This window comes from Peromyscus leucopus, chromosome 2, assembly GCF_004664715.2.
Source record: "Peromyscus leucopus breed LL Stock chromosome 2, UCI_PerLeu_2.1, whole genome shotgun sequence".
NCBI classification, from domain to species: Eukaryota; Metazoa; Chordata; class Mammalia; order Rodentia; family Cricetidae; genus Peromyscus; species Peromyscus leucopus.
The window spans coordinates 57,415,153-57,432,996 of NC_051064.1; the positions used below are offsets into that span (position 1 = coordinate 57,415,153).

Here is a 17,844-nt window from a genome sequence, read left to right on the forward strand (position 1 = left end):
GGTCTCTGTGCGTGCTCCTAAAAATCATGAAAGTAGGGGGCTGGAGAGATGCTCAGAGGTTAAGAGCACTGGCTGCTCTTCCAGAGGTCCTGAGTTCAATTCCCAGCAACCCCATGGTGGCTCACAACCATCTGTAATGAGATCTGGCGCCCTCTTCTGGCGTGCAGGCATGCATGCAGATGGAACACTGTATACATAAATAAATAAATCTTTAAAAAAAAACATGCAAATGTTGAGGGTAAACAGCGGGCACTGAAAAGGTATGGTTCTGTTGGTTAAAAGCATAGAATGGATTAAACAAACTGACACCATTCTCTCATGGAGGCCACTCTTCCCGGAGTGATGTTAGAAAGATCTGCCTACTAGTTCAACACAGCCTCCTCAGCGTGGGCACCTGCTGTAACCAACACTGTGCCCAGGAAATGGTCAGGGGTGGAGCATTTTCCCAGAATTTTAGAGGCCTTGGGTTCAACCCCCAGGACTGCAAATAGTGGTGAGGAGGAGGAAGAAAATGATGAAGAGGATGATGATGAAGAAGACGACGACGACATCCACAGGCAGAAAGAAAGAACTGGTTAGGGGCTGGAGAGGTGACTCGGCAGTTCAGAGCACTGGCTGCTCTTCCAGAGGACCCGTTCTATTCCCAGCACCCACATGGCAGCTCACAACTGTCTGTGACTCCAGTTCCAGAAGATTCAGATATATATGCATGTAAAACTCCAATGCACATAAAATAAAAATAAATAATTTTTTTTTTAAGAAAAAAGAGCTGATTAGTCCCAACTAGTTGGTGTTTGTGCCAGGAGAGAAGGAATCAGAAAGACATATGGGAGCAGTTAGTCTATACCATCTTTCCTTAAGCTGGGTGACGAGTTCAAGAAGGTTCCTCTGGGGCTGCAGAGATGGCTCAGCAGTTAAGGGTACTGGAGGACACAGGTTCTGTTCCCAGGATCACATAGCGGCTCCAACTTCAGGTAATCGGATGCCTTCTTCTGGCCTCCACAGGCACTGCACACATGTGGTACACATACATACGTGCAGGCCAACACCCATACACATACGATAAAAATCAACAAATCTTCTGAAAGAAAGTTCATAGGATGCTAGTTGCCAGCCAACACACAGCTGTAACCCTCAAAGGGAACATGAGATGATTTCTTCTCAGGCAAACACGAGTGACCATAGCTCAGAAGTGACCATAGCTCAGAAGTGACCATAGCTCAGAAGTGACCATAGCTCAGAAGTGACCATAGCTCAGAAGTGACCATAGCTCAGAAGTGACCATAGCTCAGGGACAGATTAGGTTGTCCTGAATGCCATGTTCTGCTGTGGAATTGGTTACACAGGATTTCAATAGTCACAGAACAAAAACGTCATAAGCCAAGGCACTAAACAAAATGCCTGGGGGGGGGGGACGGCAGGTCAGCAGGTCAGCAGGTCAGAGCAAAGAAGAGTCACTGCTATGGACTCCAGATGACAGTCTCAGCTTTTGGGTCAGGGAAGCTAGTATCTGCTAAGTTAGTACATCTCAAAGGTTTTATGAGAGAGTGGACAAGACATCGGGTCAGACACAGAAGGGGGGTGTTAAATGGTCACTAGTGGGACTAAAGATAGCCAAAGATGTCTGGATGTGTAACATTCCAACTCTCTGCAGTCCGGGAGTTCCAATCAGTCAGCAGAGGAGAGTCTTCACCACGGAGCTTCAGCTTACATGGTGATGGTGATGAATGCAGTGTCTATTCCTTCTCTTATGTGGACGATATATCTCCTCAAAAATATCTGTAGGCCTAGGAGGATAGCTCAGTCGGTAATGTGCTTGTCACAGTGTGAGAACCTGAACTCCCAAAACTCGTGTTTTTAAAAAGCCCAGTGTAGTGACAAACAGTTGCAGTCCTAGCCCCGGGGGGGGGGGGGGGACAGGCTGGTTGGGGGGCTCCCTCACTGGCCAGCCAGCCGGCCTAGACTAGTAGACCAGCTCCAAGCCATAGACAGGCCCGATCTCAAAGATAAAGGGAGTGGGCCCGGCGGTGGTGACGCACGCCTTTAATCCCAGCACTTGGGAGGCAGGGCCAGGCGGATCTCTGTGAGTTCGAGGCCAGCCTGGGCTACCAAGTGAGTTCCAGGAAAGGCACAAAGCTACACAGAGAAACCCTGTCTTGAAAAAAACAAAAAACAAAACACACACACACACACACACACACACACACACACACAAAATAATAAAATAAAATAAAGGGAGTGGCAGCTGAGAAATAACATTCAAGGTTGACCTCTGGCCACACACACACACACACACACACACACACACACACACACACCTGCACAGTCACACTTTACTAAGGGGTCTGACAAGGGCCTGTAGAACAGGAACCTAGCCGGCCTCCTGAGCGCAGGGAGGGACTCTGACCACTGGGCTCCACGCTTCCCTTGAGTCCCGTCCTCTTGGGCCTCCATGGTTTTTCAATAATGCAAGTGCAGCTGGCTGAACCAAGGGCTCCAGGACGAGGCCACTGTGTACATGACCATCTGTGTGACGGGTGCCCCTAAGTGGGCAACATGGATCATACAACGTGGTATCCAAATCTGAACCTTAAGGGGAATTTCTGAAGGGAAAAAACAAAAGGAAGAAAACAAAAGAAATTGACTGCAGGTTCAAGATTGCCTATCCCCTGTCCCAGATGAAGGGGCTGGAGAGACGGCTCAGCAGTTACAAGTACTTCCTGTTCTTGCAAAGGACCAGGGTTTCCTTCCCAGCACCCGAGTCCGGCAGCTAACAACCATTTGTAACTCCAGCTCCCAGGGAGCGAACGCCTTCTTCTGGCCTCCAAGGACACCTGCACTCATGTGTGCTTACACACGCACACATAGAAATAATTTTTTGTTTGTTTGTTTTCCCGAGACAGGGTTTCTCTGTGTAGCTTTGATCCTTTCCTGGAACTCACTCGGTAGCCCAGGCTGGCCTCAAAAACTATTTTTCAAAAATTGTGAAGTTTTAGCCAGGCACGTTGCTTCACATCTGTAATCCCAGTCTTTAGAATGCTGAGGCAGGAGGATTGCCCCAAGTTTCGGCCCATACTGGGCTACAGAGTATTAAAAACTTAAAAAGGGCAGTTTGGAATCAAAACCATCCTCCGATACAATACCCAGCTCATACCCATCTCTTCCTCTTGTCCTAGGCTGGATTTTACCCTTCACATTACCAAGTATCGGCAAACCTGTCGCCCAGGGTCCCAGGTTGGTGCCTGCCCTGACCACAGCTGGCGTTCACAGGCTGTTCTCCTCCAGGTTCAGCATTTCCCAGATGTTTCTCTCTCCCCACGAGACCGTGGAGCAATCTCCCTGTAGCTTACGAACACCCACTCACCCAGGCTTTCACAGACGCCCCCTCCGATGGTCTCTTTCCCACACCCCGACAGCACTGCTAGATTCTCATTAGCTCTGGAAGTCTGAAACCTGAGGAAGATCACATCATTATTCACGGTTCTTAGGAAACCATGAAACCAGAACTTTCAACCTCCTCCCTATTGCTGTTCGGGGGGCCAGGTAACACTTTGCTTGGGGAATGAGTCCATGTGTTGTAGGACATGTGGCAGCCTCTCTGGTGCTGTCCCCTAGATGACAATACTCACCCACTGGGGGGGGGGGGGCGTGGCAAAGGTCTCCAGACACTGCCAGATTCTGAGGCTGCCCCTTGTGGAAACGGCTGCCCTAAGCCTCTGAAGGTGGGGCAGGGCCCAGTCACTCTGTGTTCCTGTGATTCTGATACTTGTCTGGAAGTATCATTGTTTTCCATCTTCATGGTCCGTTATGGCGGCACACATGTGTGTCCCTGGCACTGGAGAGATTGAGGCAGGAGAACAAGGCCAGCCTGGGCTACATTGTAAGATTGTAGCTGAATTTCCCACAGAATCAGCCCCACAGAAACAAACCAGCTTCCCGTTTTTCCAGGCAACCAGGGCATCTCTAACTGCTGTACGGGAATTTCACATTTTTTTGACTTAATGGGATTTATGGCCTACTCATGGACCACCCATGCGGATGAATGCCTGTGTCCCTTTGTTCTGTGTGGTGATTTGGGTTTAGCTTCCTGTCTTCCTAGAAATCCAGGCAGCAAAGAGAAATGACCTCCATGAAAGGAAGGTGAAGAGCGCAATGGGTGCTGGGGTCCAGGCCCAGACAAGACACACCCACATCACCTAAACCCTCAGACTGATGAAAGCCACCTCCCCCACTCCCAGGAGCAGACAGCAAGTCAGGAGGCAGAGTCCACACTGAACAGCACTTCCCAGGGATGTTTGAACACCGAGGAACCCAGGGAACACATCATGGTGGACAGCTAACTGGGCTGCTCACATCTCAGATCTCTCTCTCTCTCTCTCTCTCTCTCTCTCTCTCTCTCTCTCTCTCTCTCTCTCTCTCTGTGTGTGTGTGTGTGTGTCTGTCTGTCTGTCTGTCTGTCTGTCTGTTTCTCTGTCTCTCTCCCCTTTTGTTTTTTTCAAGACAAGGTTTCTCTGTGTAGCCCTGAATGTCCTGGCTTTCTCTCTCTGTAGACCAGGCTGGCCTCAAACTCACAGAGATCCACCTGGCTCTGCCTCCCGAGTGCTGGGATTAAAGGCGTGCACCACCACTGCCCAGCTTCAGATGTCTCTTTTCATCCCCCAAATACTTCTCCCATGGGTGCTATCATCCAGTCAAACTACCCAGATAAATTGACAGCAGAAAAAAAAAAATCCACTTTCTAAGTCAGAGTGGCCACCTAGGAAAGCTCCTGTCTCCCACATTCTCACTCTGCGTTCCACCCTGCGCCCTGGCAGGCATGGCAAATCCAGGGAGGAGAGGGGCCAGCTTGGGCTTCAGTAGGGTATGATCAGCACAGGACCCCTAGCTGCCTGTTCCAGGCTTGCTGCCCTGCATCTGTCCACCCACCTTCCCGGAAGCAGCTCAGGGAATTAGTTCTGATGCCACGCCCCAAGCTGGAGTTCTTGACACCTCTTCTTGGATCCCGGCCCTTTCAAAAGGAGCATTTCAAATAGCAGCCATCAACACTCCCAGAGGGTGGGTCTTAATCCACAGAGGATCATTAACTTCACCCAAGTGATGGGTCGTCTGTCAGCACCTCCCGTTCTTCCACCAATTATCTATCTGCTAATTATCTGGGATTAAGAACTGACACGGAGCGACATGGTCATTAACCACATATTTGCACGGCTTATTCATGTTAGGAGGGCAGCTCGGTCTCACCGAGTCTAATTGGACACGCCCACAATGCTGCAGAACACAGTTCCATCGACCAGGCTGTCAGCAGCCCATGAAGGACCAGCAGGATGTTGTGTTGACTTCTAAAGGGGCTTGTCCCGGCACAAGAGGGTTTTTTTTTTTTTTTTTTTTTTTTTTTTTTTTTTTTTTTTTTTTCTTCACGCTGGATGCCTTGGCTTTCTGGCAGGATGGATGACAGCTTAACTGTGAATGCACATGTGATCATTTGTCAAACACTCATTAGCCGAGGCACAGTACCAGGCACAGATTTGGCCCTAGGGGGTTTTACAAAGGTGAAAGAGACACCATTCGTACCAACCCTCAGGTTTCCCTTCAAGGAAATTACAGGCAAGCAGGGACCAGAGCTGGGAGCCAGGGAGGGGTAACACGTGGAGGTGCTGTGCCACCAGAGAGGCTGGAGAAACCTCACGGAGAAGGCCGTGTCTTCAGACAGAACCAGGTGAAGATTTGACTCCGTGCTGAAGACACAGGGAAAAGGCCTCCAGGACACAGAGCAGCCAGCAGAAGCAGGTGTGGCCAGGATGGCAGACAGACAAGGCACGGGTGGAAGGAGGCGGGCTGTGAGCATCCTGCAGAGCTTAGTCTGCTTCCAGCTTTGCATGATTCTCCTCTGGGTATGGGCACACGGGGAGGAGGCTTTCTCTCGGTGTGTATATGGGGGGAGCCAGGCATAGTGAGATTTCTTTTCTTTTTTTTCCTTTTATGTTTATTTTGTGTGCATTGGTGTTTTGCCTGAAAGTATGCCTGTATGAGGGTGTCAGAGCCTCTGAACTGGAGCTACCGTGTGGTTGCTGGGAACTGAACCCGGGTCCTCTGGAAGAGCAGTCAGTGCTCTTAACCGCTGAGCCATCTCTCCAGCCCCCCTCCAACCCACCCCCAGTGAGTTTCTATGGAAGTATAAATGATATATGGCAAACTTCTCAGAAACTGACCACACCTATGGAAACAGCAGTCAGATAAGGAAACCAATCATCACCAGGCACACCCAGAATCCTAGCGCTTGGGAGGCAGGGATGGGAGGATTCGGAGTTAAAGGCCAGCCTGGGCTACATAGTGAGACCCTGGGAAAGGAAAGAAGGAGAGTGGGGGTGGGCTGGGGGATATTAGGACTAGAGAGATGGCTCAGTGGTTAGGAGCACTGGCTGCTTTTCCAGGGGGCCTGGATCCAGTTCCCAGCACTCACATGGTGGTTCACAACCATCTGCAACTCAAATTCCAGGGTATCCAACACCCTCTTCTGACTTCCTCAACCACCAGACACATGATGCACAGACATACATGCAGGCAAAACACCCATACGCATAAAATAAATAATGTTATTTTGTTTTGTTTTTCAAGACAGGGTTTCTCTATGTAATAGTCCTGGTTGTCCTGGAATTCACTCTGTAGACCAGGCTGGCCACATACTCACAGAGATCTGCCTGCCTCTGCCTCCTGAATACTGGGATTAAAGGTGTGTGCCGCCACTGCCCAGCAATAATTTAAAAAATTCACACACACACACACACACACACACACACACACACACACACACACACACACACACACAAGATACAGTTGTTGGGGCTGGAGGGATGTCTTTGCAGTTAAGAACACTTGCAGTTCTTGCAGAGAACCTGAATTTGGTTCCCAGCACCCATTTCAGGCAGCTTAGTCTCCTGTAACTCCAGCTCCAGGGGATCTGGCGCCCTCTTCTGGATTCAGAGGGCACTTGCACTCCTGGACACATTCTCACACAGAAATATACATAATTTTAAAATAATAAAAACAATTTTTAAAAGGTACAAAGTGTTGCTAAAACTCCTGAAATCCATGGTGGTCCCTCTCAGGAACTCTGTACGCACAGACAAGTCCCATCGTGGCGGCACCAGAGACCTTCCCCTGTCTTACCCATGTATGTGACTTACTCCGCTAACCTCTCGGGTTTTCTCTTATGGCTCTGTAACACCCCATCCGTGGACAGCAATGCCCTGTGATGCTCCAGTGCAGTGGGTCTCAACTCTCCTAATGTACTGCGACCCTTAAATACAGTTCCTCATGTTGTGGTGACTCCCAACCACAAAATTATTTTCATTGCTACTGTTAGGAATCATAATGTTAGGAATCATAATGTTAGGAATCATAATCTGTGCTTTCCAGTGGTCTTTGGCAACCCCTGTGAAAGGGGTTGTTTGATCCCCCCAAGAGGGCCGTGACCCACACGTTGAGACCGCTGCTCTAGTGGCTGTGTATTTGCTGGGTTCAAATCTCACGGTAGTCTCGTCGGGCCATGGGTTGTGTATTCCCTCTTTAATAGACACAACTAGTTTTCCAGAGTTGTTTGCACTTCCACACACCCGCCAGGACCTGCACCGGGCTTGGGTTGCCCTGTGTCCTTGCCCACACTTGGTAGTGTCTGTCTTTTGATGCTTTGGACTTGTTCATAAGGGAATGAGGACCTGGTGGAGGCAGCATCCCGCATCCTTCGGGCAGCCTGAGGACACAGTGTTTGGAGAAGTGGCAAGTGATGGAAAATGGGGCCAGTCATGGCCCGAAGTTAGTGGTCAACATAGGAGCAACGGAATTGACAGTGACGGAGGTGGGATGAGAAAGGGCAAAAAGCTGCACCGTGAGAGGGCATGTGGAGGCTTGAACACACATGGAAACAAACTAAGCTGGAGATGAGAGCGGTGTCCATTTGAAGGCAGAGGAAACAGACCCCTTCTGGATACGCGTGAGATGTGGAGAGGGGATGAAGATGTTCCCGGGCGAGGGTCTCAGGAATGACGAGGTCAAGGCTGGAAACAGCTTGAGATCCACAGGGGTGAGGGTTTGAGTCAGGGGTGTGGCTGAGATCTCCCGGAGAGTTACGTGAAGTCAAAGCGAGGAGGAGGAGGAGACGCTTGCCTCCAGGGGGCAAGCAGAGGACGAAGTGGGGGAGACTGCATCGCTTCCCTCTGAAATGCTGGCATGGGCTGAGAAGCGTGAGTCAGGCACTCCCAGCCCCAACAACAGCCCAGGGTCCATCTAAGCAGCCGGGACTTTCTCCTGCAGGAGCTTGCATCACCGACCTGAGAAGCTGGTTGTGAAATCCGCATCAGGTTGCGTACCTCTGGCAGCGTCTTGGGGACAATGGGCACCGAAGACTCAAAGCATCTTGGTGTTGGAGTCCTCATCGCCTCCACAACATTGCTGCCAATTAGTTATTCCGCACCCCGGGCAGGGAACTCACAACTTCCCACGACAGCCCACTCCAGTCCTAAAACCAATCTCAACCACATGGGAAGTCAAAGAGAGCGATAAAGCTGTTTCTACTCCAGTGGGAATTGCCCTGGGTGGAGTCAAAGGCCAAAGACATCGTGGAAAATACTTTTCTACCCTACCGCCCCCCCCCCCTTCCCCGCAACACACACACCCCGTCCCTTCCTGCTGGGCTCGGGGTTACAGAGCCGGCTCCCCCCACCCCCACCCCACCCCACCCCACCCCCGACACACTCAAAGCTGCGGGGATTGCATCACCATTTGCACACGGCCCCGGAATGCGCTCAGCCTTGCAGGCATTCCTCTGGCTCCTTGCAGCGGGGCCTACACCGCCTGGAACCCGGCCAGGGTCTCAGGGCTGAAGCGGTGCGTGCTTCAGCGCAGACCCACTAGGTTGGACACGTGGGAGGATGAGCGGCCGTGGATGAGAACAGACCCGCTGCAAGCCGCTTCAAGCTTCCCTCCCTCGGTGTGACCCGCACCCTGCCCTGCGCTGGGCTCTGAGAAAGAGCTGGGCGGATCTGATTTCCCAAGGGCCCCTTGGGGCAATGGATGCTTTGAGAGACAGGCTCGCAAGAAGGAAGTGTGGGTCTGTTCTCTTTGGGCTTCGTTTTTAGAGGTTGGCAATGAGTTTTTTTCAAAGTAATACCATTAAGTAGGTTTTTGGGTTTTGTTTTCAATATAATTGTATGAAAAGCTTCTTCTGGCCGGAGCTTGTGTCCCTTGACCTGCCTTGAATCCCTCCCAAACTTGTCCCCAGAAGCTGTGGGAAGTCGTCTCTTACTTAATTAACTGCTATTACATTTCTCAACCAGATGCTGGGTCAGGGGTGACCGGCAGGTCTGCACAATTCACATTCTCCACTTTTAAAAAATACTTTCCCTTTTTATTTTGTGTGTCTGAGTGTCTTATCTCCATTTTGTATATGCAGCACATGACTGTAGTGTCCCAGAAAGCCGGAGAGGTGTCAGATCCTCTGCAACTGGAGTCACAGTGACTAAGCATATAGGTGCAGGGAATTGAACCCAGGCCTCCGGGAAGGGCAGTGGGGTGCTCTTAACCACTGAGCCATCTGGCCAGCCCCATAGGGCAATCTGAGGTACTAATCTTCAAGAACTTCATCCATCTCCTTAGAGACTTTTTTCAAGTAGGACGGTGTCCACCACCTTCATTTACTCACTTGGGTGTTCTGCATTGACCCCTTTATTATGTGAGCAATGAGAATTTGGCTTACACCACGTTCTTCGCCTCCTTAACAGAATCTTATCATAATTTCTGTCCCAGTGTTCAGTGTCTCTGATAATACCACTATTTAACAGGTTTTGTTTTTTTCTTTGAAAGAGGGTCTTGCCAGGTGGTGGTGGCACATGCCTTTAATCCCAGCACTCAGGAGGCAGAGGCAGGCAGATCTCTGTGAGTTCGAGGCCAGCCTGGTCTATAGAGCGAGATCCAGGACAGGCACCAAAACTACACAGAGAAACCTTGTCTTGAAAAAACAAAAAAAAAAAAAAGAAAGGAAGGAAGGAAGGAAGGAAGGAAGGAAGGAAGGAAGGAAGGAAGGAAAAGGAAGGAAGGAAGGAAGGAAGGAAAAGGAAGGAAGGAAGGAAGGAAGGAAGGAAGGAAGGAAGGAAGGAAGGAAAAGGAAGGAAGGAAGGAAGGGAAAGAGGATCTCTTTAAATAACCTAAGGTGACCTGGAACTTAAGATCCTCCTGCCTCAGATCCTCAGGAATAGAAGCAGTGTTGTGCACCACCTTGTCTGGCTAACACTTTCCCCAAGAACCCGGCGACCCTCCCTTTTCCAATTATATTGGAGTCAGGGTTTATATAGAAAGAAGGCCGGGGTGAGGTGGGTGGCTTTCATTGTAGCTTCCACATGAGTAAAATATATCATGTCTGTCTTTCTGTGCTTAGCATCTGTGGTGGTTTGAAAGAAAATGACCCCCATAGGGAGTGGCACTATTAGGAGGTGTGGCCTTGTTGGAGGAAGGATGTCCCTGTGGGGGTGGGCTTTGAGGTCTCCTGTGCTCAAGCTACACCCAGAGACACTGTTGCTTCCTGTTGCCTGAGGATCAAGATACAGAACTCTCAGCTCCTCTCCAGCAGCACCATGTCTGCCTGCTGCCATGCTTCCCACCATGATGGTAATGGACTAAACTGCGGAACTGTAAGCCATCCCCAGTTAAATGTTTTCCTTTATGAGAGTTGCTGTGGTTATGGCGTCTCTTCACAGCCATGAAAACCCTAAGACAATGTCTTTCACTTAACATCTTCCAGTTTCATTGGCATGAGGTTGGTTTGTTTGGTCAGGAGTTTTTTGTTTGATTAGTTTGGTTTTTTATTCTTTGTTTTTTTTTTTTTGTTTGTTTGTTTGTTTTTGTTTGTTTGGGTTTTTTTTTTTTTTTTTTTTTTTTTTTTTTTTTTTTGAGACACAGTTTCTCTGTGTAACCCTGACTGTCCTGGAACTTACTCTATAAACCAGGCTGGCTTTGAACTCAGAGATCTACCTGCCTCTGCCTCCTGAGTGCTGAGATTAAAGGCATTTGCCACCACCACCAGGTTGGTTTTTTGTTTGTTTGTTTGTTTGGCTTTTGGCAGGGCCACATAGCCCAGGATAGCCTCAAACTCCTGCCCTCCCAGCCCCACCTGCCAAGCGCAGAGATTACAGATGTGGACCAGGCCTGGTTTAGGATTTTACCTTTTTTAATGGTGAATAACGAATGCTATGTTGTAGATATATTAAAAGTTCCTTAGTCACCAAAATTTGTTTAGCTCCATAGCTGAACCAAAGGGCATAGTAGATGTTATCTATTTTGTATTATTGCTCTTTAACAACCTTCTTCACAGAAATCCATCCTCGTTCACCATTTAAGGATTTTGTTTTTATTTTTTTCTACTCACTCCTGTAAAACTCCAGCCTTCCACTGCATCCTGGAGTGTAGCCACTAATGCACAGCTTAACCTTTTCTTTTCTTCTTTATAGTAAACAACCCCAAAATTTAGTGGCTTAAAACTATAAACATCTTGCCTAGTTGGTGGTTGTCTTTAATCCCAGCACTCAGAGGGCAGAGGCAGGTGGATCTCTGAGTTCAAGACCAAATTGGTCTACATAGTAAGTTGGAGGCCAGCTGGAACTACATAGTGAGACCCTGTCTAAAACACAAACAAAATAAACAAAAATATCTCAACCAATAAACATCTCTCTCTCCTTCTCACTCCTGGTTTGGTTTGGTTTTGTTTTCTCTTTCCTGTACCTTGGCAGCCAGGCCAGGTCAGAAAGAGTTGGATGGTGTGAGATGGCCACTTCTCTTCCATATTCAGTTACTGGACTGATGTCCTCGGAGACTTGGTCTGTCACTGGCAGGCAGGCTGATCTGCAGAGGGCCAGTCCTGGTGCACACGCCCCTCCCCCCTCACTTCATGCGTGGACCCTACGCTCTCCTGATCTAACTGTCGCCAGTTTTCCCTTGCTGCCGCTCATTACTTAAGTGCTTTTTTTTTTTTTTTTGCATTTAGAGATGTTAAATGTTTGCATTGAGAATATTTTGTGTGTGATGTATGTGCACAGACACCTGAGGAAGGTATCTAGTTGCCCTGTTCCTCTGAGGCAGGGTCTCTCTCTGAACCCTGAGCTCTTGTTTTTCAAAAGACTGGCAATCAGCAAGTCCCAGTAATCCTCCTGTGTCTGCCTCCTCAGTGCTGGGCGTACAGACCCATATGGGACCATGTCTGGCTTGTCCTGGGTCCTGGGATGCAACTCCGGTCCTCATATTTGAGCTGCAGAAGTTCTTTTTGAGGTGTTTTTTTTGTTTGGTTGGTTGGTTGGCTTTAGTTTTCTCAAGACAGGGTTTCTCTGTGTTGTTTTGGTGCCTGTCCTGGATCTCACTCTGTTGCCCAGGCTGGCCTCGAACTCACAGAGATCCGCCTGCCTCTGCCTCCCGAGTGCTGGATTAAAGGCATGCGCCACCACTGCCTGGCTGCAGGAGCTCTTAATGGCTGAATCATCTCCACTCCATACATGTACTCTAAAGCATCTTTCAATGTAAGTGAGCATGCATCTTGGCAAGAATAGGAAGGCAGGAAGGCTCAGCTCTTAGGAGAGCTTCCTGATCTCACAGAGGACCCATGTTCAGTTCCCAGCACCCACATGGTGACTCATAACTGTGTAGCTTCAATCCCAAAGGATCTGATGCCCCCTTCTGGCCTCCGAGGGCACTGCACACATGTGGTGCATTTACATGCACCCAGGCAAAACACTCATACACACACAATAAGATAAATCTTTTCAACAATAACAACAATAATAGGAAATTAGGAAAGGGGGGGGGGAAGCCCAGAGGAAAACTCTCTAGTCTCCCTAGTGTTCCTAGACTGTATCTGCCTTGCTTGGCTCTACCAGTTCTCTTAAATACAGACTCCTCCTCCACCTCCAAGTCTATGGACAGTCCTACTGCACACCACACAGGCTCTGCCCCGCCCACATGCTGGCCTGGTCTTCCTCCTGCTCAATGCCCCTGCCCCGACACGACACGCACACACCTCAGTATAGGCACTCACTCAGTAGACACAGCCAGTCTTGGGTTGCAAAGTGGGTTTTTATTGCTGACTCAACTGACCAAGTTCAGGGCTCCCACCCAGACAGCAGCAGGCAAGAGGCAGTCCTGGGGACACCTGGAGAGCAACTTCTGCAGTCACAGAACAGGTGAGTGCTCTACGATGCAAGTACACGGTGGGCCAGTAGATGGCGACAACGCGTGAGTGCATCCTATAAGCAGAGCCCCTTAGTCCAGATGGGATGGACCGCTTTGGCCATTTCTGGACCAAGGAGCGCTGGTGGCTCAGACCTTGGCCAGCAGCACCATGCACCGGGACACCTTTTTACTCCCGAGAGACACAAGACTATGCCCAAAGGTCTGGGAGAGCAGGAAACAGCAGGCCACTCTCAGAGGCAAGGCTTCAGCCCCAGGTAGCCGCTTGAACATGCTAAGTTCGACAGCACATGTACAATGTGGGTAGGTTTTGCCTTCGTGATTCACAGGCAACGTGGCAGGAAAGGCCGTGTCCTTTATCGTAAAGGGAGGAAGGACACACAGTGGTGGATTTAAACACCGAAGTCTAACTCATTAGCTGACACTCCCCACATGTCAGACCCACTCCAGGTGGAATTGGGACATCTTCCTTATGCTCCTGCTCCTGGTCAGGAAAAGTGCACAGCAGACCGAGGAGAACACAGCAAGCAGTGCCTTTCCCAGTGAGTTCCAGAGAACCCTCTGCAGAGGCACCCCTGGGCTGGGGTGTGACTCGGGCACAGCACCTGCCGAGCAGGCAGAGGACACTGTTCAAGCCCCAGCACCAAGAAAGAAGTCATCTTCACCAGAACGCACGTCTGTCCTTCCAGAACCTCACGTGTATAAGCTTGGATTTGTATAACCTCAGTTTGTACACGTGGATGGGGAATATAAACGTAGGATACAATTTACTCCGCAAATTTACTCAGTTATAAAAACCCTTTTGTATCACAAGGAGTATCTTGGTATTTGTGTGAGAACATGAAAACTTTATTCACAAATAACTTTTCTGGAACTCAACCACCACTTGAGAGAATCAACAATCTAGTCAACGGCCCCAGTCTTTCTGAAAAGGACCAGTTAACAAATACTTCCAGCTTTGTGAGTCCATCTGTCATGGGTACTTTCTTGGGTTTTTGCTTTGTTGCTTGAGTAGTTTTCAATTATATTCTTCCTCTGACGATGTAAAGACCAATCTTAGCACCAGCCAGAGAAAAAACAGGCTTTGGGAGACCAATGAGACGGCTCAGTGGATAGGGGCACTTGGTGACCTTAGTTCAGTCCCCAAGATCCACTTAGGAGGAGAGAACCCGTTCCAAGAAGTTGTCTTCTGACCTCCACAGGTATGTATCTGCACATGTACATGTACATACACACAATTAAGTGAATAAATGAAAAAAAAATGTATAAAGAGTCGGCTTTGGGCCACTGTTAGCCACAGTAGTCTGAAATACTGTGGAGATACCAAATGAGGTAAAATACTTAAATTTGCTTTGTGAGTCGAAGTCTAAGGTAAAGAATTATTAGACATCTTTATTATGTAACGGTTGCATATGTCTTTATTTTAGAGTAGTGAAGGTATGAGGCAAGGTGCCTATGTGGAGGTCAGAAAACGCTATGAAGTAGTCAGTTCTCTCCTTCCAGCACTTGGGTCCTGGAGAGCGAACTCAGGTGGTCAGGTTTGGTGGCCAGCACCTTACCTGCTGGGCACCTCACCAGCCCTAGGGTTGTTTTGAATTATGATGTGGAATATGGGACTCTAAGGCTAGTCAAAAGCCCATGGCTCGGCACTACTGTCTTGTTAATGGTCCTGGTGTCAAACCGCCTCCTGAATATTTAAGTTTGTAAGTTTGAGGGATCATTTCTATAGTTCGTCTCTAGAGCACTTTCTCTGTGCAGAGCACCTGAGCCCATGAGGACCAGACAGCGTTCCCTCCTGAGCATGCAGCCGGCTCTAAGTGCTGCTCTCTGCTGAGCCTCCTCCTCTTCCACTGATGGTCATTCTTACCTCCCCTTGGGAGAGGGAGAGGGAGGGAATGCAGTCGGAGGGGGGTTAATGTATGTATTTATGTTTGCAGCCACAGATCTGTGCTGCCCTCAACCTTCTGTTACATGCCAGGGTACAGAGTATAAAGGATTACAGAATGCTCAGCCCTAAGAGGAACGGACATTGTACCACACCCCGTCCTCCCAAGGTTCATGGGTCATTACAAAAGAAGGGATGTACAGAGCAGAGGAGCCAGCGATGAAGGATGACTACAAGAATGTAGTATCTAGCCGGGTGGCGGCGGCGGCGGCGGCGGCGGCGGCGGCGGCGGCGGCGGCGGCGGCGGCGCGGCGGCGGCGGCGGCGGCGGCGCACGCCTTTAATCCCAGCACTCGGGAGGCAGAGGCAGGCGGATCTCTGTGAGTTCGAGGCCAACCTGGGCTACCAAGTGAGTTCCAGGAAAGGCGCAAAGCTACACAGAGAAACCCTGTCTCGAAAAACCAAAAAAAGAAAAAAGAATGTAGTATCTTCTAGACAGCAGGGCAGCTGCACTATGAACTCACAGTAGTGTGACAGCAAGGCTTGTGCCAGTCCCAGCCACCAAATCCCAGCACGGAGATGAGAATTAGGCATCAAATCCCACCTCTAGCCACGGGGCTATTGGCAATTGATGGCTGCTGGGAGGGGAAGAGAGAGATGTGTAAGAGCGTAGCCCCTGAGAAGCCAGCCACGCCCTATGAAAGGCCACACACCCAAAATTATTGGGCAGAGCAAACTGGTCTTGATGGGTTTAAAAAAAAAAAAGAAAGAAAGAAAAACAAAGTTGGGTGGGTGGGCAAGGGTGGACCTGGGAAGAGTTGGAGGAGTGAATATGATCAAAACATGCACAAAACTCTCAAAGAACTAATGAAAAAGACTTACAAGAGAGAGGGAGGCCGGGGAGACAGCTCAGTGGTTAAGAGTACTTGTTCTTGCAGAGGACCAAGGTTTGAGTCCCAGCACCCACATGGCACTCAGAGTCATCTGTAACTCCAGTTCTAGGGATTCTGACACCCTATTCAGAATTCCGTGGGTGCCAGGCATGCAGGCGATACAGATACATATACCCAAGGAGAAACTCCTGCACACAATTAACTCTACTGCTCTTGTAGAGGACCAGAGTTCGGTCCCTAGCACCTAGGCCAGGCAGCTCATAATCTCCCTGCGTACCTGTTCTCATATGAAATACCCACATACAAATGCACGCACACACATAACTAAAAACAATGAAAATAATTTTTTTTTAAGAGCTGAGGACCGAACTCAGGGCCTTGCAAGCGCTCTACCACTGAGTTAAATCCCCAACCCCAAAAATAAAATTTTAAAAAGGTAGGGCACATGAATTAGATAAGAGAATATAAAGCTAATTGTTTTTCTAGTTCTAATTCTGTACAGATCCTGCATTTCAGTGGTGGATAAGAGTATATAATATGGGGCTGGAGAGATGGCTCAGTGGTTAACAGCACTGACTGCTCTTCCAGAGGTCCTGAGTTCAATTCCTAGCAACCACATGGTGGCTCACAACCATCTGTAATGAGATCTGGCGCCCTCTTTTGGCTCGTAGGTATACATGCAGGCAGAATATGTATATATAATAAATAAATAAATCTTTTAAAAAAAGAATATAAAATATATTCAAGCAGAGCAGTGGTGGCACACACCTTTAATTCCAGCATTTAGGAGGCAGAGGCAGGTGGATCTCTGTTGAGTTCAAGGCCAGCCTGGTCTACAAAGGGTCAGGACTATTTCACAAAGAAACCCTGTCTCAGGAAAAAAAGAAAAACAAAACAAAAAAACAAAAAACTCACTTAAGCTGGTCATGGTGATACAGGCCTTTAATCATAGGACTTGGAGGAAGAAGCAGGCAGAGGAAGAAGCAGGCAAATCTCTGTGAATTCAAGGCCAGCCTGGTCTACAAGGAGAAGAAGGAGAAGAAGGAAAAGAAGGAGAAGAAGGAGAAGGAGAAGGAGGAAAAGAACTTGTGAGTTCCAAGACCGTGAAATGGATGTCTTTAAAAAAAAAAAAAAAAAAAAAAAAAAAAAAAAAAAAAAAAAAAAAAGTATAAAATATATTCAATACTGAAAGTAGAAAACTTAATGTGAAGTTCAACAACTTCTACTCCAAATGCTAACTCTAGCTGTATAGAAGTTCATTAAATCGTAGAGACACCGGCCAGGCAGGGGTGGCGCACGCCTTTAGTCCCGAGTGGAGGCAGAGCCAGGCAGATCTCTGAGTTTGAGGCCAGCCTGGGCTACAGAGTGAGTTCCAGGAAAGGCACAAAGCTACACGGAGAAACTCTGTCTCGAAAGAAAAACAAAACAAACAAACAAAACTGTAGAGACATTAGATCTGTTTTTTTATTTTGTTCTTTTTTTTTGCATTTTTGTTGTGGTTTGGGGGTGGCGGTGTCAATTCAGGGTTTCTCTGGATTTTTTCACAGTAATACTTTTCTTATGTGGATACCATTTCTGGACTCTACAAACGTGCATATATACACGATATACACCCACATGAACACACACACACACACACACACACACACACACACACACACACACGGGCATCAGAATCAGACTAAAGGGCCCAACTAATGCCAACCTCTTAGCTATAATACTTTAACATACTTTTAGATGTTTCCACTAGAAGAAGCCAGGCAAAGGCTAGAAGGAACCTGAGTTATTTTTACAGCTTCTTACAGTCTCTATTAAGAAAAAAAAAAAAAAAAAAAAGCTTTAG

The 17,844-nt window shown here is 48.5% G+C and overlaps 1 non-coding gene across 1 annotated transcript; it reads left to right on the forward strand.

The window, feature by feature from the left end:
• Positions 1-14,921: 14,921 nt before the first annotated feature.
• On the forward strand, positions 14,922-15,135 carry LOC114702365. The gene has a single exon (XR_003735968.1). It is a non-coding gene; the product is annotated as a small nucleolar RNA U3 (small nucleolar RNA).
• The last annotated feature ends 2,709 nt before the right edge of the window (positions 15,136-17,844 follow it).